The following is a 24,686-nucleotide window of genomic DNA, read 5'->3' as shown; positions in this document are numbered from 1 at the left end:
CTTGCTGTACTTTAGGTTCGTCTTTCCTGATGTAATCCTCTTTAAACTTATCACTTACACTGACACTTTCATGTTCCCAACATCTAACTAAGCTCATCCACACGTCTGATATTTGGACAAAATTTCCGTTACTAATTACTGAGCCATCACAGGCAGTCAGGTAATTTCACATTTTGATTTTTACGCTTGTGGAACCGCATGCTTTACAATTGAAGTAACATTTCTGTATTCTATTCACATGAAACAAATGTTGAGTCAATGTTCCTCTCATGTGTCTTGCTTTCAGGGAACATGATTACAATTGTCATTTTTGTGAAGACAAACTGTGACCTGCTGAAGTGCACCTCTATCTGTGTAGTTGCCATTGCAACAGCAGACCTACTGATTATAATCAATAACATGATAGCTAATGGCATTTTTATGCATCACTTTTTATTATCTTTCCTATCTCGTACGCACATTCGTATGTTTAATTGCAATATGGATTATCTTGTGATCAATTTATTGGTCTGTTTCAAGTCACGTTCTTTTTTGATCATTTGATCTGCTGTCCAAAGTTTAAAGCAATGTTTTGTACAATATGAGTTGCACGCACAATTATAATCGTGAGTTGTAACTTCATTCTCATTAAGCATACCGGAATTGTAGTTATATATGAAATTGAAAATGTATTAACAAGGTGAAATCGAAATTCAAGTTAAGTGTGGCATTGTTCTTCTCAACTGCAGAAATAGTGTACGTCGGTTTAAGAGGTCCGTTTTGTTTGTCTTCCTTTTATACTAATTGCCATCTTTAACGCATTGACAAACAAACATATACTCGTGAACAGGAAAGCACGCAGAGCAATCCAGAGTGATGCATTGACAATCCATATGATTCTGAGATAAAGATTCAAATGCAATCTATTGTTTTTGCTCTTTGGTATATCCGGAAGATTCATTCTACTGCAATGACAAATGTGATAATCTCTGAAATGACCAGAATCACAAGCATCAATGAATACCAAAGAGACTTTGCAAATCCGGCATATATTGCAGCCGAAGCTGGAGGCATGCTGAAGTACTTGAAATCCTGTTCAAAGTCGTGCACTTGTGCAGGGACCCAAATGAGATTCAGAGAAGACCTGGTGGATATTCACTAATCGTCCTGACCCTTCATTTTAATGTTATTAGATATGAAAGGATGATGATTAAGAACACTGTTGGCTGATAGAAATAGATTTTTTCTTATCCATTGTATGCCAGGATAATTTATTATGTCTGGACAAAGAAGATGAATGGGGAGAAAATAAAATAACTGTCCCTAATTCTTGACTGTTTTAACGTCAAATTGTTATGAAATGAGCTCTGACGTCACAGTCCAGGTGGAAATTGCAGTCGTGATTTAACTCTGCTATAATCGTTTTTATTAAATGTACAGACAGAATGCTTCCTCAAGCATATTCATTCACCAAAACTGTTTATAAGTATTCAACAACATTGAAATTAAAATGTGTTATTTGTGGAAGGGCAAGTATTAGATAAAGGAGGATTGTTATTCACATGAGACAGCAAAAATGTGATAAATTATGGAGGAAAGCAATATTTTAAAAGTCGAAAATCTCAACGAAATAAACTTGATTGCAACTGACAATTGCTCAAACCTAATAGTACGAATGTGATTTTTTTTCTGCAGTCAATTATCCGTCACTTCCCATTCCTGATTGAATTGTGGTCCAAGAGTTATCAATGCTGCCTCACAACGCCAGGGACACTGATTCGATTCCAGTCTGGACGATTGTCTGTGTTGAGTTTGCACATACTCCCGGTGTTTTCATGGGTTTCCTCTGGGTGCTTCAGTTTCCTCACAGAATCAAAACATGTGCAGGTGAAGTGAATTTGCACTTCTAAATTCTCCATAGTCTTCTTGGACATGTAGGTTAGGTGCACTCGTCTGGGGAACTGTAAAGTAATAGGTTCAGTGAATGGGTCTGAGTGGAGACTCTGCAGAAGATCGATATGGGCTTGTTGGGACAAAATGGCCTGTTTCCACACTGTCGGGATTCTATTATTCCATTCTATGTTTTTGAAAATACAGAGCAATTGATGGAGAGATATATGACATATACCGAGGCCAGCATTAGGGTGAATTCCTCTCAGCCAAATAAGTTTACAAAATAATTTGGAGCTTTTAGTCCTGCCAATGTTGTCGGTTAGTTTGCTGATTCTTAAGGAACATTTTATCCTACAGTTTATGATTTAAATTTCGCATAATTTCTAATTTCCATCAATTCACAGCTGCACCACAGAAGCGGTCTCATGAGTGCATTCAGCATATTTCACTAAAAATTTAACACAGCAAGTACAAAGTAGAATTTTTTGGAGGAAATCAGCTGGTTTAGCAGAATTGTTTGAAAAAAATGTTTCGAATCCCGTCAGATTTCTTCAGATTTCGACGCTCTTAACAGAGAATGTTATGTCAGTTTGATCATTACGCATTTACAACACGCAATTTCATTTTTACTTTCATTTTAAATTTAAATTGACCTGCATGTATGTGCTTCATTTCATTTTAGACAGTCGTTTTGCATTTTTCAAAATGTTCTCTCGTAATAAGCATATACCTGTAAATTACCAGCATATACCTGAATAGGTATACCATATCCACATATAATCTGGCAAAATTCATCACGTTTTGAAAATGTCTAATGCATGTTCTCTTAGTTTTTTTCGCTGTTAGGAAAACTGTTTTGTTTATCCTTGTCCTGATCTTTCTGCTCTCTAGAGCCTCGCTTGTAAATCACGTCTGCACTATTCCCATGGCATTCCCGTCTCTGGAAGAGTGTGTGTTCCGAACAGTCAATGATTCTCCTGGAAGATATATCTAGCATCTTTGGTTAGTTATTTATAATCTGTTTGCTGTTATAGAACATAGAACATAGAATATAGAAGAATACAGCGCAGAACAGGCCCTTCGGCCCTCGATGTTGCGCCGATCAAAGCCCACCTAACCTACACTAACCCACTATCCTCCATATACCTATCCAATGCCCGCCTAAATACCCATAAAGAGGGAGAGTCCACCACTGCTACTGGCAGGGCATTCCATGAACTTACGACTCGCTGAGTGAAGAACCTACCCCTAACATCAGTCCTATATCTACCACCCCTTAATTTAAAGCTGTGCCCCCTTGTAATAGCTGACTCCATATGTGGAAAAAGGTTCTCACTGTCAACCCTATCTAACCCCCTAATCATCTTGTACACCTCTATCAAGTTACCCCTAAACCTTCTTTTCTCCAATGAAAACAACCCCATATGCCTCAGCCTTTCCTCATAGGATCTTCCTACCATACCAGGCAACATCCTGGTAAACTTCCTCTGCACCCGTTCCAGTGCCTCCACATCCTTCCGATAGTATGGCGACCAAAACTGCACACAATATTCCAGATGCGGCCGCACCAGAGTCTTATACAACTGCAGCATGACCTCAGGACTCCGGAACTCAATTCCTCTACCAATAAAAGCCAGTACGCCATATGCCTTCTTCACTGCACTATTTACCTGGGTGGCAACTTTCAGAAATCTGTGTTCATGGACACCAAGATCCCTCTGCTCTTCCACACTACCAAGTATCCGACCATTAGCCCAGTACCCCATCTTTTTGTTACTCTTACCAAAGTGAATCACCTCACACTTAGCTACATTGATCTCCATTTGCCACCTTTCTGCCCAGCTCTGCAGCTTCTCTATATCCCGCTGTAACCTGCCATATCCTTCCTCACTGTCTACAACTCCTCCGACTTTCGTATCATCCGCAAACTTGCTCACCCAATCTTCTACCCCTTCCTCCAGGTCATTTATAAAAATGACAAACAGCAATGGTCCCAAAACAGATCCTTGCGGAACACCGCTAATGACGGCACTCCAAGATGAACCTTTGCCATCAACTACTACCCTCTGTCTTCTTCCAGCCAGCCAATTCCTAATCCAAACCTCCAACTCACCCTCAATGCCATATCTCTATTTTCTGCAGTAGCCTACCATGGGGGACCTTATCAAACGCCTTACTAAAATCCATATATACCACATCTCTCGCTTTCCCCTCATCTGCCTCCTTAGTCACCTTCTCAAAGAATTCAATAAGGTTTGTGAGGCACGACCTGCCCTTCACAAAACCATGCTGACTATCCTTGATCACATTATTCTTATCCAGATGTGCATAAATCCTATCCCTTACAATTCTCTCTAAGACTTTGCCCACAACAGAAGTGAGACTCACTGCCCTATAGTTACTAGGATTATCCCTACTCCCCTTCTTGAACAAGGGAACTACGTTTGCTAGCCTCCAGTCCTCTGGCACTACTCCTGTAGACAATGAGGACACAAAAATCAAGGCCAATGGCTCTGCAATCTCCTCCCTTGCTTCCCAGAGAATCCTAGGATAAATGCCATCAGGCCCAGGGGACTTATCTATTTACACCCTTGCCAGAATTTCCAACACCTCTTCTCTACATATCTCAAAGCCATCCATTCTACTTATTCCTGCCTCAGTATTCATATCGACAACAATGTCCTGTTCCTGAGTGAATACTGACGAAAAGTATTCATTCAGTGCCTCCCCAATCTCTTCAGCCTCCACACGCAACTTCCCATTACTATCCTTGATTGGACCTCTTCCTACCCTAGTCATTCTTTTATTCCTAACATACCTATAGAAAGCCTTAGTGTTTTCCCTAATCCTACCAACTAAGGACCTTTCATGTCCCCTCCTTGCTGCTCTTAGCTCTCTCTTCAGGTCCTTCCGGGCTACCTTATAACTCTCAATCGCCCCTATTGAACCTTCACGCCTCATCTTTACAAAGGCCGCCCTCTTCCATTTAACAAGGGATTCCAATTCCTTATTAAACCACGGCTCCCTCTCACGACCCTTTCCTCCCTGCCTGATAGGTACGTACTTATCAAGGACACTCAATAGTTGCTCCTTGAACAAGTTCCACATATCAATTACGCTCTTGCCTTGGAATCTACTTTTCCAATCCACACATCCTAAGTCATGCCTCAACGCATCATAATTTTCCTTCCCCCAGCTATAACTCTTGCCCTGTAGTACACACTTATCCCTCTCCATCACTAGAGTAAAAATCACCGAATTGTGGTCACTGTCCCCAAAGTGCTCACCTACCTCTAGTTCTAATACCTGGCCTGGTTCGTTACCCAGAACCAAATCCAGTCTGGCCTCACCTCTTGTTGGCTTATCTACATATTGTGTCAGGAAACTCTCCTGCACACATTGGACAAACACTGACCCATCTAACGAACTTGAGCTATAGCTTTCCCAATCAATATCAGGAAAGTTAAAGTCCCCCATAACAACCACCCTATTACTGTCACTCTTCTCCTGAATCATCTTCGCAATCCTTTCTTCAACGATTCTAGGACTATTAGGAGGCCTGTAAAAGACTCCTAACAGGGTGACCTCACCTTTCCTATTCCTAAACTCAACCCAAACTATCTCAGATAGCAAATCTTCGTCCATCATCCTTTCCACCGCTGTAATACTATCTTTGACAAGCAAAGCCACACCCCCCTCCCTCTTTTACCCCCACCTCTGACCCTTCTAAAACATTTAAACCCTGGAACCTGCAACAGCCAATCCTGTCCCTGATCTAGCCATGATCCGAAATAGCCACAACATCGAAGTCCCAGGTCCCAACCCACGCTGCAAGTTCACCTACCTTATTTCGTCTACTTCTGGCATTAAAGTATACACACTTCAAGCCACTCTTCTATTTACAGGCACCCTCCTTTAAGATTGATGCCATCTTCCTAACCTCCCTACACTCCAGGTCCTGCACCCTAAAGCTATAGTCTGGGTTCCCATGCCCCTGCAGAGTTAGTTTAACCCCCCCCCCCCCCCCAGAGCACTAGCAAACCTCCCCCCAAGGATACCGGTGCCCCTCAGGTTCAGGTGCAGACCATCCTGTTTATAGAGGTCCCACATTCCCCAGAAAGAACCCCAGTTATCGAAGTACCGAAATCCCTCACTCCTGCACCATCCCTGTAGCCACGCATTTAACTCTTCTCTCTCCCTGTTCCTCGACTCTCTATCACGTGGCACGGGTAACAAACCAGTGACAACAACTCTGTTCGTTCTAACTCTGAGCTTCCAACCTAGCTCCCTAAAAGCCTGTCTAACATCCTCAGCACTCCTCCTACCTATGTCATTGGTGTCAATATGGACCACGACTTCAGGCTGCTCCCCCTCCCCCTTAAGTACCCGGAAAACACGATCAGAGACATCACGTACCCTTGCACCTGGGAAGCAACATACCAAACGTGAGTCTCTCTCGTTCCCACAAAACCGCCTATCTGTTCCCCGAACTATCGAGTCCCCAATTATTATTGCTCTGCTCTTCTCCACCCTTCCCTTCTGAGTAGCGGGGACAGGCTCCGTGCCAGAGGCCTGAGCCCCGTCACTTACCCCTGGTAAGTCGTCCCCCCTACAAGTATCCAAAACGGTATACGTGTTCTTGAGGGGAAAGGCCGCAGGGGGTCCCTGCACTGGCTGCTTCCTCCCAGTCCCTCTCACTGTCACCCATCTATCTTCCATCTTTGGAGTTACTGCTTCCCTATAGCTCCGATCTATGACCCCCTCTGCCTCCCGAATGTTCCGAAGTTCATCCAACTCCAGTTCCAGTTCCCTAACACGGTCTTGGAGGAGCTGGAGATGGGTGCACTTCCTGCAAGTGTAGTCAGCAGGGACGTCCATGGCATCCCTCACCTCATACATGTTGCAGGAGGAACATTGCACTGCCTTCACTGCCATCCCTCTAAAGCTAACCTTTATTTTAAAACAATTCTGGGTCTAAAGAATACAACAAGCAAAATTCAGCACTTACCTACTTACCACAACGGATCTTATTATTAGGTTAGAGTAGGAGGGCGGGTGGGAGGCACTGCTTTTTCAGTTATCTCCGTTCATGCTCTCATACATTTAATGAGTTATGCACATGAACGCCCGATTTTTTTTTTGTTAATTAGAAAAGAAAAGTTAGAACAAAAACAGCACCAATGTGAACAGACATGGAGCTGATTCTACAAAATAAAACGCGAAGCTACTCGAGTGACCGATCTTAGCCAAATGAATGAGGTAATAGTCATCTCGGACCTTAAAGAAGAAGATGAAGAAGGATGTGCAGCAGGCTACGACATTTATGTCGATAATTTCTGCCTTTTCCTCACATTGTTCTTCGTAAAGATCACACATAGCTCCCCATGATAGACAATGTTGAAGGTTCAGAACAGTTGAAGGCAGATATGTGTCTTTTTTCTCACTTTGAAACGGCAGTCCTTTACTTTGAAATGACCTCCATGTATTTTAGAATCTGTAACAAGGAGGAAGAACAGTGCCTCTAATGTCCTACCTCTTCAAAATTGCGCTTCAATTCTCATTATCCAGAAGTTTAGACAGATGGTTCCAATTCCTTCTGAAACAGTGCACTTACTCACGTAGCAACCTTTGGATCATTCATTACCAAGGCTATTGGATTCTACCTACATACAAAGATGTACATTGTTCAGGTAAGTAGGTTTTCAAATGAACACCAGGAACTGCTTCAATTTTGCATCTGTTTTATTCTGATCCACTTGCAATCTAAAAATCTTTTGTTTGCCAATTTGTCCATTGTACATGCATCCAAATATTCTGCATCAATATATAAGTAAGCACAAGATCCGCTGAACAACAACATTCACAATCTGCATGTTTTCTGAAAGCTATTGTAGCTTCGTATATACATTATCAAAGTGAATGACCCCACAACAAAAGCAATACACTGGGAAATCTGTTCTTTTCCACTTCTCTGTTCCATTCCAAGAGGAGTCACGTTGGATATTAACATTAAAATTTGCTGTCTCTCCCCACATAGTCCGAGATCTATCAAGTATCAGCAACACTTTATAATAGGTAACATTGCCCTTCCCCACACAGTGCTCTGTGTGACATTATATCTTCATTCCGTTAACTTGTTTAAGGCGCTTTTTACCTTGCCCGCCATTTTATTTCTTTTGCATTGTCAGCAAGCCTACATGTATTAATGTCTGCTTCATCATCCGATCGATCAACTTAGTAAACTATAACTTGAGACCCAGCAATGCCTCTTGCAAAATTCTAAACGTATTACCCAGAACAACACTGAGTTTATCCGAGGACTTCATTCCCAAATTGCTTTTACTATTTTGGCAGATGACATTTCGTTTTGCACATTGAAAGTTAAAACCTTGCAAGGTGTCTGTTCATGGTCTCTGATTTGAAAACTTTCTGACATTGTTTCACAAATTAATTCACTTTTGCTATCGTGCAAGCAGACCTCAAGTTCTGAAAACCACCTTGCGAACCTATTTTGTAAAGAAACAATTTAAATTCCCCTCATTTTATTGTTTGATGGTGTTATTTGCTACCTTATTCTTTTAAACGAATGAACATAGACTGTTTTTATTCTCATTGTGTGACATCGGTGTCACTGACTGACCAACCTTTCTCTAATACACCAACCCCCACATCCCAACTTGACAAAGCGGTGATGAGCTGTTTTCTTGAGCGTTAAAAGTCACACACAACAGAATATAGACGAAAAGACTTATTTGAAATCACAAACTATTGGAGCAATGCCCATTCATCTGGTGAAGTCTTGAACTACTGTAGCCCATGTATTGCAGTTGGATCGAAGAAGTCATTTGACGTGGATTTCATGAAGACTGAATCAAACACAATGAGAAAACTGTGACATATTTCGAAGTCGGGATGTTGAGAGACTTGGAGGTGATGTTTCACGTGGACTGCGGAATTGTGCACAATACTCTAGCTGTGCCCTAACTAATATTTTATATATTTCCAGCATAATCTTCCTACTCTTAAAATGCAACACATTATTAATGAAGGCAAGAACACTATATACATGCTTAAACATTTCACCGATATCCCCTGCGACATGAAGAGACTAACATACGCAATCACCAAGTTCTCTCTGATCCACTGTACTTCCAAGGATATTCCCTTGACCTATTTTTCCTGCCCAAGTGCATCGTCTGACATTTATCCAGTTCATAGTCCACCAAGAGGCCTGATTGGTCAAAATGGGGAAAACTGACGCCTGATCTCAGGATGCTTGACTGAGAGTTATACTAGGCAAAAGAAAAATGACTGCAGATGCTGGAACCCAGAGTCCAGATTAGAATGGTTCGGGAAATGCACAGCAGCTCAGGAAGCAGCCGAGGAGCTGTAAAATCGACGTTTTGGAAAAAAGCCCTTCATTAGGAATACAGGCTGAGAGCCTGAAGTGTGGAGAGATAAATGAGAGGAGGGTGGGGGTGGGGAGAAAATAGGATAGAGTACAATAGGTGAGTGGGGAAGGGGATGAAGGTGATAGGTCAGGGGGAGAGTGGATTGCATAGGTGGAAAAGAAGATAGGCAGGTAGGACAAGTAATGGGGACAGTGCTGAGCTGGAAGCTTGGAACTGGGGTGAGGTGGGGGATGTGGAAATGAGGAAACTGTTGAAGTCCACATTGATGCTCTGTGGTTGAAGTGCTCTGAGGCGGAAGATGAGGCGGTCTTCCTCCAGGCATCGGATGGTGAGGGAACGGCGGTGAAGGAAGCCCAGGAACTTCATGTCCTCAGCAGAGTGGGAGGGGAAGTTGAAATGTAGGGAAACAGGGCAGTGTGGTTGATTGGTGCGGGTATTATAGAGATGTTCCCTAAAGCGCTCTGCTGGGAGGCGTCCAGTCTCCCCAGTATAGAGGAGATCGACCGGATACAATAAATGATATTAGTGGATGTGCAGGTAAAGCTTTCATGGATGTGGAAGGCTCCTTTAGAGCATTGGATGGAGGTGATGGAGGAGGTTCTGCAATTCCTGCGGTGGCAGAGGAAGGTGCCAGGATGGGAGGATGGGTTGTAGGGCGCGTGGACCTGACCAGGTAGTCACGGAGGGAACGGTCTTTGCGGAAGGTGGAAACGGGTGGGGTGGGAAATATATCCCTGGTGGTGGGGCCCGTTTTGAGGTGGCGGAAATGTCGGCGGATGATTTGGTTTATGCGAAGGTTGGTAGGGTAGAAGGTGAGCACCAGGCGAGTTCTGTCATTGTTACGGTTGGAGGGGTGGGGTCTGAGGGCAGAGGTGTGGGATGTGGACGAGGTGCATTGGAGCTCATCTTTAACCACGTGGGAAGGGAAATTGCAGTCTGTAAAGAAGGAAGCCATCTGGTGTGTTATGTGTTGGAACTGGCCCTCCTGGGAGCAGATACGGAGAAGGCAGAGGAATTGGGAATACGGGAAGGAATTTTTGCAGGAGGTAAGTTGGGAAGAGGTTTAATCCAGATAGGTATGGGAGTCGGTGGGTTTTTATAAAATGTCGGTGTTAAGTCGGTCGTCGTTAATGGAAATGGAGAGGTACAGGAAGTGGAGGGAGGTATAAGAGATTGTCCAGGTAAATTTAAGGTCAGGGTGGAATGTGTTGGTGAAGATGATGAATTGCACAACCACCTCGTGGGAGCACGAGGTGGCACCAATGCAGTCATCAATGTAGCGGAATAAGAGGTGGGCATTGGTGCTGGTGTAATTACAGAAGATGGACTGTTCTGCATAGCCAACAAAGAGACATGCAGAGGTGGGGCCCATACGGATTTCCATGGCTGCCCCTTTGGTCTGGAGGAAGTGGGATGATTGAAAGGAGACATTATGAAGGGTGAGGGCCAGTTTGTCAAAACGAATAAGTGTGTTGGTGGAAAGGTACTGTTGGGGACGTCGGGAGAGGAAGAAACGGCGGGCTTGGAGGCCCTGGTCATGGCGGATGGAGGTGTAGAGTGATTGCATATCCATGGTGAAGATGAGGTGTCGGGGGCTGGGGAAACGGTAGCCTTGGAGGAGGTGGAGTGCAAGGGTGGTGTCTCGAACGTCTGTGGGGAGTTGCTGGACTGGGGGAGAGGGCAGTGTCGAGGTAGGTAGAGATGGGTTCAGTGGGGCAGGAGCATGCTGAGACAATGGGGCGGCCAGGGTGGTTAGGCTTGTGGTTCTTGGGAAGAATGTAGAACCTGGAAGTGTGGGGTTGCTGGACGATGAGGTTGGAAGCTGTTGCTGGGAGATTGCCTGAGGTGTTGAGGTTCTGCACGGTCTGGGAGATGATGGTTTGGTGATGGAGTGGGGACATAGTCGAGGGGGTGGTAGGAAGACGTGTCCTGAAGTTGGCGTTTGGCTTCACCGGTGTGGCGGTCAGTGCGCCAGACGACCACTGCATCCCCTTTATCTGCTGGCTTGATGGTGAGGTCGGGATTGGAGCAGAGGGATTGGATGGTTGCGCATTGTGAGGGTGAGAGGTTGGAGTGGGTGAGGGATGAAGACAGGTTGAGGCAGTTAATGTCCCAGCAGCAGTTGAATGGAGTGTGTGGGAGGTGGGCAAAGGGGTCCTCGGAAGGTGGGAGGGAGTTCTGATTTTGAAAGTCAGCTCGGAGGCGGCGGAAGAAGTGTTCGACGTCAAGGCCTGTACTAAATTCATTGATGCATGGGCGGAGGGGGATGAAGGTGAGTCCTTTGCTGAGGATTGATCGATTGAGCTCAGTGAGGGGAAGGTCTGGATGGATGGTGAAAACTCGACAGGGCTGTGGGCTGGAATCTGGTGTGGGTGTGGAGCTGGTTGTGAGGGCGGATTCTGTAACTGGAGTGGCTGCGGTGGTGGGGGGAATGGGGGTATGCTCATGAGAAGGGGAGGTGTTCCCCTCATGGTTCTGGGATCAGGGATGCTGACAGTCGGATCTGTGGCGGGGGGTGTGTCAGCAGAATGCAGGTGAGTGGCGTTGGTAGCAAACATGGCAGTGGTGGGGCAGACGTCACTGAGCGTGTGACATCAGTGATGATGTGAGGGGCGGAAGTGGTGTCACGTGTGGTGCATGATGAATTGTGAGGATCGGAAGTGGTTATGTGGGCGGCCATGATGGGGGCAGAATCAATGTGGACTTCAATAGTTTCCTAATTTCCCCTTCCCCCACCTCACCCCAGTTCCAAACTTGCAGCTCATCACTCTCCCCATGACTTGTCCTACCTGCTTATCTTCTTTTCCATCTATCCACTCGACCCTCCCCATGACCTATGATCTTCATCCCCTCCCCCACTCACCTATTGTACTCTATGCGACTTTCTCCACAACGCCACCCTCCTCTCATTTATCTCTCCACCCTTCAGGCTCTCAGCCTGTATTCCTGATGAAGGGCTTTTGCCTGAGCGTTACACTAGTCGATGTCCTCTCTCTCCAATGAATATATATCGACTGGTACCAAATAGTTTTCAAGCTCACACTTGAAGTTATATTTACTGATGCCCTTCAGTGATATACATCCTCACCCGGCCGACATGTGACACTAAACAAACAGCAATGTGGTTGACTCTTAACTACCCTCTGCGCAATTAGGGATGGACAATTAATGCTGCCGAGTCAGCGACGGCCTCATCCCATGAATGAATTATTTTATAAAATGTGTCCACTCCAGGTTATGTTTCTGAGTCCGATGTATCTCATTGAACCCTAGCCTTTGGTTTTCTCTTTTTTCAAGGACACAGATTTGAAATTTGTCTTTCTGACACAGCTCATTATTAGGAGGCAACTGGCCTCAGCCGTGTCCGGCCGAAAGGGATGGTGGGATGGATGTGGTTGTTCTTTGTACATTCATGATTATGTGCATAAGCAGTCTCTGTAACATTTACCATTGTGGTCTTGCCTAGTTTAAAATTTTACATGTTGTAACCTGTATCCTGTGGTAAGGTAGTCCTTGACAATTATTTTGTGATTTCAAAATTTAATATCTTGAAACAGACCTACTAATACTTTACTGAATGAGGGGGCGTGCTACAACTGTCAAAGGAATACAACTTATCTTTCATCTGTGCATTTATTCACAAGTGGCATTTAATAGTGTTTTTATTGCTGATTCCCTCTGGATCCTTTCCTCTTAAATTGCAAATAAACCCCTGTGTCATTACGAAATAGTGAAGGTAATTTTGCAATGCGCTATTTGTTTAAATTCTGTAAATAGGAAGAAAATCAATAAATTGCTCTGCTCGATGATTTTTATTGTGAAATTAATTTGGTCAAATGGAGTGATTAACATCCTGCACAATTGTTATATTTTGTTCCTCGCTTAAATTATTTAAAAAGAAATCTCTGAATAATTGGATCAGCTCTTGTTAGTAAGGCAAGAGTTGTAGACCACTGCCAATAATGATTCTTGACCCTCTATTATTTGAAGTCGACTTCATTCACTGATCTCCTCAGCCCTGAATCCTTTTTCAAAGATGTATGTCTGTCATCATTCACTGTCCGAGTTACAACTTGTTCAATTCCATTCATCTCCCCTTTTGCAAATGCGATTTATCCTCAAAGAAGCATGTTTCCCAATCTCTGAGAAGAACAATTGAAATGACCATTCTGTAAAAAGTTGTAATCTGAGTTTATATTGTTGATGATGTCATTATTCTGTCTCTCGAAAGGCAACATGATTTGAACATTTTGCTTCTCCTTTGTGCCATCGATTCCCTTTTTCGACTATATCTTCAACTCACATTCGCAACATGAGCCTTTGAGTGTGATTTTAATGCATTTACTCATTTGCAGAGGTGCACCATTTTTCCAGGTCTTCCCCCTCCCCTCTGTACTCTGTTTCTTCACCATCTGAGATTCAGCCGACATCGATGCTGTCGTCAGCGAGTTTGAAAATGTCATTAGCCTGGTATTTGGTGATGCAGTCATGGGTTAACATTGAATACAGTCGTGGGCTGAGTAAGCATCCCTGGGGGCCGTCAGTACAGTGTGTTCTTGCGGATGAAATATTGTGCCCAGTCTTCACTGATTGTGGCCTATTGGTCAGGAAACTATGGTACCAGTTACAGAGAGTTGAGTAGAACTTGAAATGAATAACTGAAAAAGTGGATTAAAGGTAAAATCATGTTTAAAATGGTCATTGATATCAGCAATGAGAAATTCAGTTTGGCACCAATATGAATGAAATATATGTTTGCTAATTATCAAATGTTGAGGTGCATGTCTGATTGAGAAGAACAAGTATATTCACTGTATTCACTTGTTCTATTTAACTTGAAATAATAATCTATTTATTGACATTCATGATAAATAGTTCAACACTGAATATGTTTCATCATTCTTGAATTTAACAGCCTACTTGCAATCAGGGAGAAAAATAGGAGATTGTTAAATGAAAGAGGTTTATTTCATCCGCTTTTTGACAGAAAACTTTTAAGGTGTGATGCAACTGAAATTACAGATTGAAAGCCACATGGATTCTTTCGAAGGTCTTTCATCTTTTAGGATGGCCACAGTGGTATCACTTCTGTTTTAGCGTAAATCATAGAACATTTCTTTTAAAGTTACATTCTCAATTGAACCTTAAATATCGGCGCCATGTCAGCTCTGATAATGCATTGAAGCTGTGAGGTGCGCTGTGTGAGGCTGTCCGCATCAAAACTTCAGTCAAAATGTATTCTAAAACAAGGATTTAGAGAATCTTACTTGAAATTTTGCAGTTTTGAAGCAAAATAAAATGCAAGCCTGCAAGCACATAATCATCCATATTTTGGGTGGGCATGAGTGTCTGTTAAGCGTGTGTGTCTGAGTATTTGTGTGAGTGTGAGTGCAAAGGGGTATAATTCTGTGAGAGCGTACATGCATGAGTATGCATTTGGGCGTGTATGTGTGAACGTATGAGAGAGAGATTATGTGTGAGCAAGGGTCTGGATAAATCTGTAGGTGTGTGTGTTTGTGTGTGTGTATGTGTGTTTGCGTGTGTGTTTACAGTAGGGTCACTTGTCTGGTGAAAAGAACCAAAGTCATAGTTGAGGTCATGCCCGTGGGTACCGAAATTGTATATTAAACATTGCTATTCCACTTTGCATTATTGCCTGTTCTGAAGTCCGCTTGGGAGGATGGTCACTCAAAGGTCCAAGGTCGATTGTCGCATACCATTGAATTATACAACGACTTGGATGGAACACTCCTATCTGTTGATTGTTGTACAGTGTCCATTGCCGTAGCCTCTGCTCGGTATTACCAATGTACTTTGCTTCAGGTCATCCTTGCCTGCATTGCATGAGAAAGACGACGTTGACTGAGTCACAAGAGTACCTGCCACGTAAATGGTGAATTGAGTCTCCACGTGTAATCGAGGTATCCATGATGACACTGACGCATATTGCTGAGTCTGCCAGTACAGGGTTTTGCGGTGTTGCCCTGAAAGCCGGGCAGATTGCTGTGAACAGTGATCTGTTTGAGGGCTGGTGATTGTTAAAAGGCGTGAAGTGGCGGTGAAGCGAAGGTCTTGGTGAGGTGCTCATCCTCACTGATAATGTGCATGCTGTGAAGAACATGAATAAGTTTTTCAACTGAAGGGAAATACTGTATAATGACGGATACCCCACCGGTTTCTGCTCATGTCTGTCTCCTGAGCAGGTCATTACACTTTCCCTCTATGGCCTGTCAGAACTGGTGGTAGATGAGTTCAGCATTGTACCTTGTTCTTATGTGGGGATCCTTGAGCATTTCCAAGTGTCCGTCATGTTCCTCCTAATCTGAGCGGATCCTGTACATTCTTAGAGCTTGTCCGTCGTGGATGGTTGCTTTCATATGATTCGGGTGGAGAAATGTGGCATCGTGAGGTTATCCGTGAAATTGCTGTAGAGTTCGGGGCTGCAGTTGCCATCTTTGATGGAGATGCATGTGTCCAAGAATGCGACAGATACTAAAGAGTAGTCCATGCTGAATTTGATGGTGGAATGAAATTTGTTGGTAACTACGCGCAGTTGTTTCAATAACTCTTTGCCATTAGTACAGAAGAAGAAATGCCGTCATTATAATCTAGTACATAGGGTTTGATGGAGTTTCTGTGTGGAGGAGAAGTGGTGTTCGAACCTGTGATTGAAAATCTTGGCATACTGGGGTGCAAATTTGGTCTCCATAGCCGTTCCGTGTGTTTGGATGAAGAACTGATTGTTAAAGGTGAAAACGTTTTGGTCGAGGATAAAACTGATGAGTTGAAAGATGGAGGTCGGAGATTAGCACTTGTTGTTGAGTACTGAGACTGTTGCCACTATGCCATCATGTGGGGGATGCTGATGTAGAGTGGTAAATCATCCATTGTGATGATGAATGTTTCACCTTCAACTGCTTCATAGTTTCAGCGTTTCTGAATGAAATATGGAGTGTTGCGACAGAAGTTGAGGCCTTCCTTGTACAAGGGGCTTCATGATGGTGGCTAGAAGGACTAGTTTGGGTTGGGATATCTGGTAGGCATGGACAGGATGGACCGAAGTGTCTGTTTCAATGCTGTACATCTCTATGACTTTATGACATGGGCAGATAGGTTCACACACAGGGTCCCATTGCCTCATGAGATTAGACGACCTAGACTGTTGGCTTTGTTTAAATTCAGAAGGTATTAGAAGTCGCCTTCATTCTGCAATACGTGGGATTAGGGCGCTTGGAGAACTCAGAAGGACTCAATCCAAAGTACTAATCAATATTTTTAGATCACTAGTGTGCCTCTTGGTCAGATCAGCCGAAACCTCCTTGTAGTGTTCCTGGATGTTCAGTTGTCGGTACAATTGCTTGCAGTAGTCTGTCCGATTCTGAATGATGATGGCTCAACCTTAATCTGCTAGTTTGATGACAATGTTGTGTTTGTTTTGGATGAAGTGGCATTATGATTGAGTGATACTTTGCTCCCCCTTGTGAATGTGACTGATGAATCTAGGAATTTTGTATTTCCTGACAATTTGATCATCTGTGGTAAGCCCAGGACTGCGGCCTTCTGGTGGGTCCAAGTTGACTCCTTCTTTGTTCACCCCTCTAAGGATCCCGATGATTGTTTCGGTTCATCAGTGGGCTCATGTGGCTCACTGCTGCCATCCTGATACAATTCCCAGAGTCTCATTTATCTGATGAATGCCTCTGTGCCTGCTGCAAGACCCATGGGATCCATTCTGGTGGTGGGGCAGAAATTGAAAACCCTGTGAAGAACTCCAATCTCTTCTGGTTGAAAGCTGTCGTCTGACAAGTTGCCGATTGATTTCCCCATGGTGATAACAGTTTCCACTGCGGTGCCAGGGCGGGGTTTGCTACTGCTGTCTGTGATGCCGCATTTCTCCAGTTTCTTGTTATTGATGGACAAGTAGGCGATGTCGTTTCATCACCATAACTGTTTTGCCATGTCCTATTTATTGTACTGCTATATTCTGAGTGCAATAATCCCGTGTGGACTCCAACTTAATTTCAAGTGTCCGGCATCTGCTGCACAGTTGGTGCACAAGATTTTTGAGGCACTTGCGAGAGATGCAGTGGCAAAATTTCTCCATATAGTCTGAGTCGGAGGACGAGTTGAGTTAGTTTGTGACTCGTCATCCATTTGTGATCAATCCCGATTCATGCATTTCTGCAAACACAATTGATGTCTGTGTCCAGATGTGTGGTTGTGTAAGAGAACATAAAACAGAATGATACAGCGCAGAACAGGCCCTTCGGCCCTCGATGTTGTGCCGACCTGTGCATTATTCTCAGCTCGTCCCCTTACACTATCCCCAAATCATCCATGTGCTTATCTAAGGATTGTTTAAATCTCCCTAATAGGTCTGAGTTGACTACATTGCCAGGTAGGGCAGTCCACGCCCTCTGAGTAAAGAACCTGACTCTGACATCCATCTTAAATCTATCTCCCCTCAATTTATAGTTCTGCCCCCACGTACAAGTTACGTCATCATCATAGGAAAAGTACTTTTACTGTCTACCCTATCTTATTCTCTGATGAACTTGTGTGTCTCTCTGAAATCTACTCTTAGCCTTCTTCTTTCCATTCAGAACAGATCGAAGTCTTTCAGCCTTTCCTCATAAGACCTTTCCTCCAGACCAAGAAACATCCTGATAAATCTCCTCTGCACATTTTGCAATGCTTCGACATCCTTCCTGAAGGTTGGGGACCGGAATTGTATAAAATATTCCAAAGTTGGCCGCAAAGTCATGGAATTCATGGTCAACACTTACACTGTGATGCAACTGCAATTATGTAATGAAAAAGAATTGCAATTTTTCTTAATTCTCATATCTTTGAGAATGATCATTTTAAAATCATTTCTTTTACATGCAAAACCAAGAATGTTTTGAACTTACATTCTCAAGTGCACTTTATTAACAGGTGTCATGTTATTGAATTGATAATGAATTGATGGTGTGAGCTGACGGCGCAAGCATGTCTGCGCACTAATGTTCAGACTGATTCCATTTCTAAAATAAAATAATTTAAAGAATCTTACATGGATTCATGCAGTTTTTGAGAATCATATAGTGTAATTATGCACGTACAAATTCGCCGCACAAACCTATCTGTGCATGTGGGTGTGGGCTGGGAGTTTCGAACAAGAATGCATGTGTATGTGTCTTTATTTGTCTTTATTTTCTGTAGCTACAATAGTGAGGAAAATGGTATTTTTTTGATTATATATTTTTATAGAACATTGAACATTACCGCGCAGTACAGGCCCTTCGACCCTCGATGTTGCGCCATCCTGTCATAACAAACTGAAGCCCATCTTACCTGCACTATTCCATGTACATCCATATGCCTTTCCAATGACGACTTAAATGTATTTAAAGATGGCGAATCTACTACAATTGTAGGCAAAGCATTCCATACCCTTACAACTCACTGTGTAAAGAATCTACCTCTTCAATCTGTCCTATATCTATGACCACTCAATTTAAAGCTATGCCTCCTCGTGCTCGACGTCACCATACTTGGAAAAAGCCTCTCCCTGTCCACCCTATCTAACCCTCTGATTATCTTACATGTCTCGATTAAGTCACGTCTCAAGCTTCATCTCTCTTATGAACACACCCTCAAGTCCCATCAGCCTTTCCTCGTAGGTCCTTCCTTCCATACCAGGCAACATCCTAGTAAATATTCCGTGCACCCTTTCCAAAACTTCCGTGCTCTTCTTATAATGCGCTGAACAGAACTGTACACAATACTGCAAGTGCGGCCACACCACAATTTTGCACAGCTCTCGCATAACCTCATGGTTCCAGAACTCGATCCCTCTATTAATGAAAGCTTAAGCACTGTATGCGTTATTAACAGCCCTGTCAACCTGGGTGGCAACTTTCAAGGATCTCTGTGCCTGGACAGCGAAATCTCTCTGCTCATCTACACGACCAAAAATCTTACTATTTATGCAGTACTTTGCATTCCGGTTACTCAGACCAAAGTGAACCACCTCACACTTTTCCACATTAAACTCCATTTGCCAACTCTCAGCCAAACTCTGCAGCTTATCGATGTCTCTCTGTAACCTGCAAAATCCTTCGTCACGATCCAAAACTCCACCGACCTTAGTATTGTCTACAAATTTACTAACCCATGCTTTTACGCCGTCATCCAGGTCGTTTATTAAAATGATGAACAGCAGTGGACCAAAACACAGACCCTTTTTGGCACACCACTGGTAACTGGCATCCAGGATGAACACTTCCCATCAACCACCACCCTCTGTCTTCTTTCAGAAAGCCAATTACTGCTCCAAAGTGCTATATCTCCCACAATCCCATTCTTCCGCATTTTGTACAATAGCCTACTGTGCTGAACCTGATCGATCGCCTTGCTGAACTCCATATATACCACATCAACCGGTTTACTCTCATCTACCTGTTTGGTCACCTTCTCAAAGAACTCAATAAGGTTTGTGAGGCACGACCTAACCTTCACAAAACCGTGCTGACTATCCCTAATCAATTTTGTTCTTTTCCAATTGATTGTATTTCCGAACTCTTATAACCTTTTCGAACACTTTACCAACAACTGAAGTAAGGCTCACTGGTTCTATAATTACCTGTGTTTGCTGTATTCCTCTTCTTGATCAGGGAAACCACATTTGCTTTCCTCCAGTCTACTGGCACTATTCCTGTAGACAATGATGATTTAAAGATCAATGCCAAAGGCGTGGCAATCTCCCCCCTCCCCCCTTGGCTTTCCAGAGGATCCTTAGATATATTTGATCCAGCCCAGTTAACTTATCTATTGTCACACGCAGCAGGATTTCTAATACCTCTTCCTTGTGAACCTCAGTCACGCCTAGTCTAGTACCCTGTATCTCAGTGTTCTCCTCGACAACATTGTCGTTTTCTCGAGTGAATACTGTCTAAAATATAGCAGTAAGTGCTTCCCCTATCTCCTCTGACTCCAGACACAATTTGTTGCAATCATTTTTGTTGCAATCTGTCCGTTCATTAAACTTTACACATATAGGCTAGCCTGGAGCAGTATTTCTTGAGAGCAGTAAGATTGTGCTATTTTCTGGGTCGTCGATTAAGTTGCAAAGATGATCTTTATTCGAGTGATGTGCTTTTCCTGTCGGTTACAGGAGATTAGACAGATTGGCGTAATCTCAGTCATTCGGAAAATGCAAGTGTTCATATTGAAGAATGTGGATATGGGATTTCACAAAGTCAACATAGACTGATTAAAGAGAAATCATGTTTTACATACATATTGGAATTCCTTTAAAATAAACTCAGAATACATAAGGAACATGAAGTTGCTGCAGTGTATTTGGACTTTCAGAAAATTTCTGGTAATGTCCCATAAAGAAAATTAGTTTTGCAAAATCAAAGCCAGTGTAATTTGTGTATTATACTGGTGTGGACAGAGAATTCATTAACAAACAGAAAGCAAAACACATTTTTTTTTGCACTGGAATGTAATGATTTAATGCGGATCATAGCTTGTGTTCCAGCATTCACCAACAGCTATGGTTAATTTGTTTTTGTTTTCATTCTTGACAGTAAATACTGGTATTTGCCTCTATGCTACATGCTGTTCTTTTGTTTTTTTATTAATTGGATAATCAATGTGACAGGATATTTCATCATCTCCCTGACTTGCTCTCTGAACCTTGATTGAGTTGCCACGTAAACAAATGTGTTGGTGCAGCAATTTAAATTCACCAGTGAAAGGCCTGCCATTGCAAATATAATTTCTGAATTATTATAATTTCTCAGGTACGTTCCTCGAACATTATAATACAAGAATTCTGCAACATGCACTGACCACAGAATTATGAAGCTGCCAGATATGGTCAAAAGTAAAATCACAGACTTTCTTCTGCTCTCCATCTCTGGGTCACTGGGAATTTCTCCTTTTCTCTGTCCCTTAAGTCCCTGGCGGGCTCGACTGGTCACTAAAACGTGTCTCACTGTCAGAACGTTAAGTAACAGAATTAAAGCATACGGAAGCAAAGGTGTTAAAACCCTATCAAACCAATTAAATCCAACCCATCCAGGCTCACTAAAGTAAGTTTCCTTTGGATAGCAAAACCATGAAACATTAGCAATGACCTGTATTGGTTCATATATGAAGTAGAAGGGGACATTGTTAAAACAGAGCAGAATGCAGGTTATTGAGAGGATGACAGTAGCATTTTTCTTGGTGCAGTATTTCATTTTCAGGTTATGGAAACAAATAGCAACGAATCGATCAAAGGAGAAGGTGACTGTGAACCAGACAGAACAGTCTATTGCTGCTCGTATCAGAACATTGTGAACACTGCACACAGGTGTAAGCGCCAAGAAAGACATGGCAAAATAATCATATTTTATCTTCCACAGAATAACCTCAGTGATTATAACAAATAGATCTGCTATCGCCATGGCCACCAGGTAATGACTGGTACACGTTGAGAGGCCACATTTTCCTCTGGATAAGATCATAATTGCAAGTAAATTAACTGCATGAGAAATAAGAGAACAGAAAGTGTTAAATTGCAGATTGAATAAATAAGCAATTTTGAGAAGATTTGCAGTTCAGGTTGAGGTTGTAGTTGAAGGTTTCCTTGCTGACCTGGAAGGTATGTTTTCAGTTCATCACCATATGAGGTAACGCCATCAGGGAGGGTCCAGTGAAGTGCTTGTATTATATCCGCTTTCTCGTAATGCTTCTTGTTTTTATTTTAGTGAGTGATGTGATTTCTGCTTCTTTAATCCCAGAGGATGGGAGATGAGCTCCAAATCAAGGTGTTAATTGATAGAGTTCCAGTTAGAATGTCATGCCTCTAGGAATTCCCATGCATGTCTCTGTTTAGCCTTTCCTTGGATTGATGTGTTGTCCCGGTCAAAGTGATGTACTTCCTCCTCCGTACGAACGGCCATGTCTTTTGAGGCTACTTGGTGTTCATGTATCCTGGTGGCGAGCTTTCTGCCTGTTTGTTCGATGTAGTGTTTGTGACAGTCCCTGCATGATATTTTGTAAATGCAATTGGCTTTGCGGTTCTAACACCAGCGTTTTACCTGAGGCTCACTGATGATGTCACCTAGAATGGTGTCAAAATGTCTGAACAGAAGCCTTCCAGCTCCAGCTCAGTGAGCAAACTTCCAACCGGAACAGCCTGCAAAACGAACATCACTTACAATATACTGTGCAGGGAATGTAACAAAACCTTCATCAGACAAATGGACAGAAAACTAGCCACCAGGAAATAAACACAAACTAAGCAGACAAAGATATGACCCTCTATCACTGGTATGTTTTCATACAGGCAAAGCAAGGCACCACTTTAACTGGGACAACACATCAATCTGAGGACAAGCTTAAAAGAGACACACCAGAATTCCTGAAGGCATGGCATTCTAACTTGAACGCCATCAACTAACACATCGATTTGGACACCATCTACCATCCTCTGAGTAAAAGAACCAGCAATTTTACCACTCACCTTAAGAAACCAAGAAACATAAATAGAAAGCGGGACTTAACATCAGCACTTGAGGAGAGGTTCACTGATGACGTTACCCATTATGGTATGGAACATTTGAAAACAAATCTTCCAGCTCAGTGAGCAAACTTACAAACAGATTGGATAAATCTCTGCGCATGACTTAAGCAGTAGTTTTTTTAAGCATTAAATAAAGTTTTAATTTCACGTATTTTGTGGGTTCACAGATACCACTAAATGCATTTTATGATTGTCACATTCCAGAATAGTATTTAACTAGCTAAAATTGAGATTCTACATTCACTCAAATCCTCCACAAATGATGTCTCTCCCAATTTTCAAGCTGTCCACAGGTGTTCTTGTCCCATGACAGGTTAGAGCCTGGAGAGATTTAGGGACTGTGTAATATTGGACTGGTTCTGTAAATCAGACTCAACTGAGAAATAGAAGCAGACCGATTCTTGTTCATGTTCAGTGACTAGCACAAGAATCCTCCTCAGTTTGTGTTTGCCAAGTGGCATATTCCCCTCAGAATTAATACTCTTACCCTGGATTCTAGCTCCCAGAAGCAGAACTCAGTACGAAACACGTCCCTCTATGTCTCTTGGATCTGACACCGATTCCCATCTCAGAGTACATAATTCAATCCAGAACAGCAGACCACTCCTGTCAGCCTTCAGAAACAGACACTGGCTCCGAAAGAGGTGTGTATCACGTGACCACTGATGTCATGTGACGATCCACTGAATAATATTACATCAGTCAAATTGCTCAGACATACATCCGTTGCAAGTGAAACTTGTGGGTTAGAGTGAGGGCCTTACCACTGCACCATAAGGGCTCTAATAAGTCAGGATTAAACCATCGATACATTCAAAATATCTGACTTTTATAAAAGACATCTGTCTGTCTGTCCAATTGTGACCACTAGATCAGAATGTAACATCATCCTTCTGAAAGTGTAGACAGCAACTCTTAACAATTTTTACAAAGCCTTAATAATTTAAATCACTTACCAGGAAGGCTAATGATCGCAAGAATCACATGGAATAATTTATTGATCATTTCAAATGTTTCAAGCATATCCTCCATGAAATGATCTGTGCTTTCGTGCTGCAGTCAATCTCTATGCATCAAACACTGATGTCTCACGTTTGCAAACCCAACACTTTATGCCATGCGGATCGCCTAGGGATTTTGAGATTGCAACACTGCTCAAATTAGTGTTTCTTTGAAATGTGTACAAACAGATCATGACAACACCCATTAAGTCCTAGTGTAAATATATATTTATTTCTCAAATTCAGTTTTAAATATTGTACAATTCAAATCACATTAATTAATGAAATGAGAAGCTTTATTCCAGACGCAATGTTGTATTCCACTCAAACATTCCCATCTCTAAATCTCAGAGTGTTCCAAAGATATCCTTTTCAGGAGAATGCCCACTCAGTAACTAGCTCTCACAGAGAGCTGGATTGCTTGTTTGCAATGTAGAGGAAATGCAGTTCCCACATATTCTGAACTTACCACGAAGGACATTTTACTCACCTCACCAGAGCTGTTAGATTTAATTTATTGTTATGTGTGCCTAAGTACAAATAAAAGCACTATTTGGGAGCAGTACAGGAGATCACAGTAAGCAAAGACTTACATCGTGGGGCAAAAAAAAACTTGCACACAGTAGTTTTTAAACATATAGAATTTATATTGAAAATGTCGAATGGTTATAAGAAATGAGAGAAATCGATCTGCTGTCGGGAGTTCACAAGGATGACCCATATGTTGGCGCCATCTTGAATTCTTTTAAACTCACCACCAGATGCCTCTCTCCTTTGAGGTAGTGACATATGAGTCTTTGTGACCATGGCTACACATACACCTCCAATTACCAACAA

Source organism: Chiloscyllium punctatum, chromosome 47 (assembly GCF_047496795.1).
Source record: "Chiloscyllium punctatum isolate Juve2018m chromosome 47, sChiPun1.3, whole genome shotgun sequence".
NCBI classification, from domain to species: domain Eukaryota; kingdom Metazoa; phylum Chordata; class Chondrichthyes; order Orectolobiformes; family Hemiscylliidae; genus Chiloscyllium; species Chiloscyllium punctatum.
Note: the sequence above shows the minus strand (reverse complement) of the source record.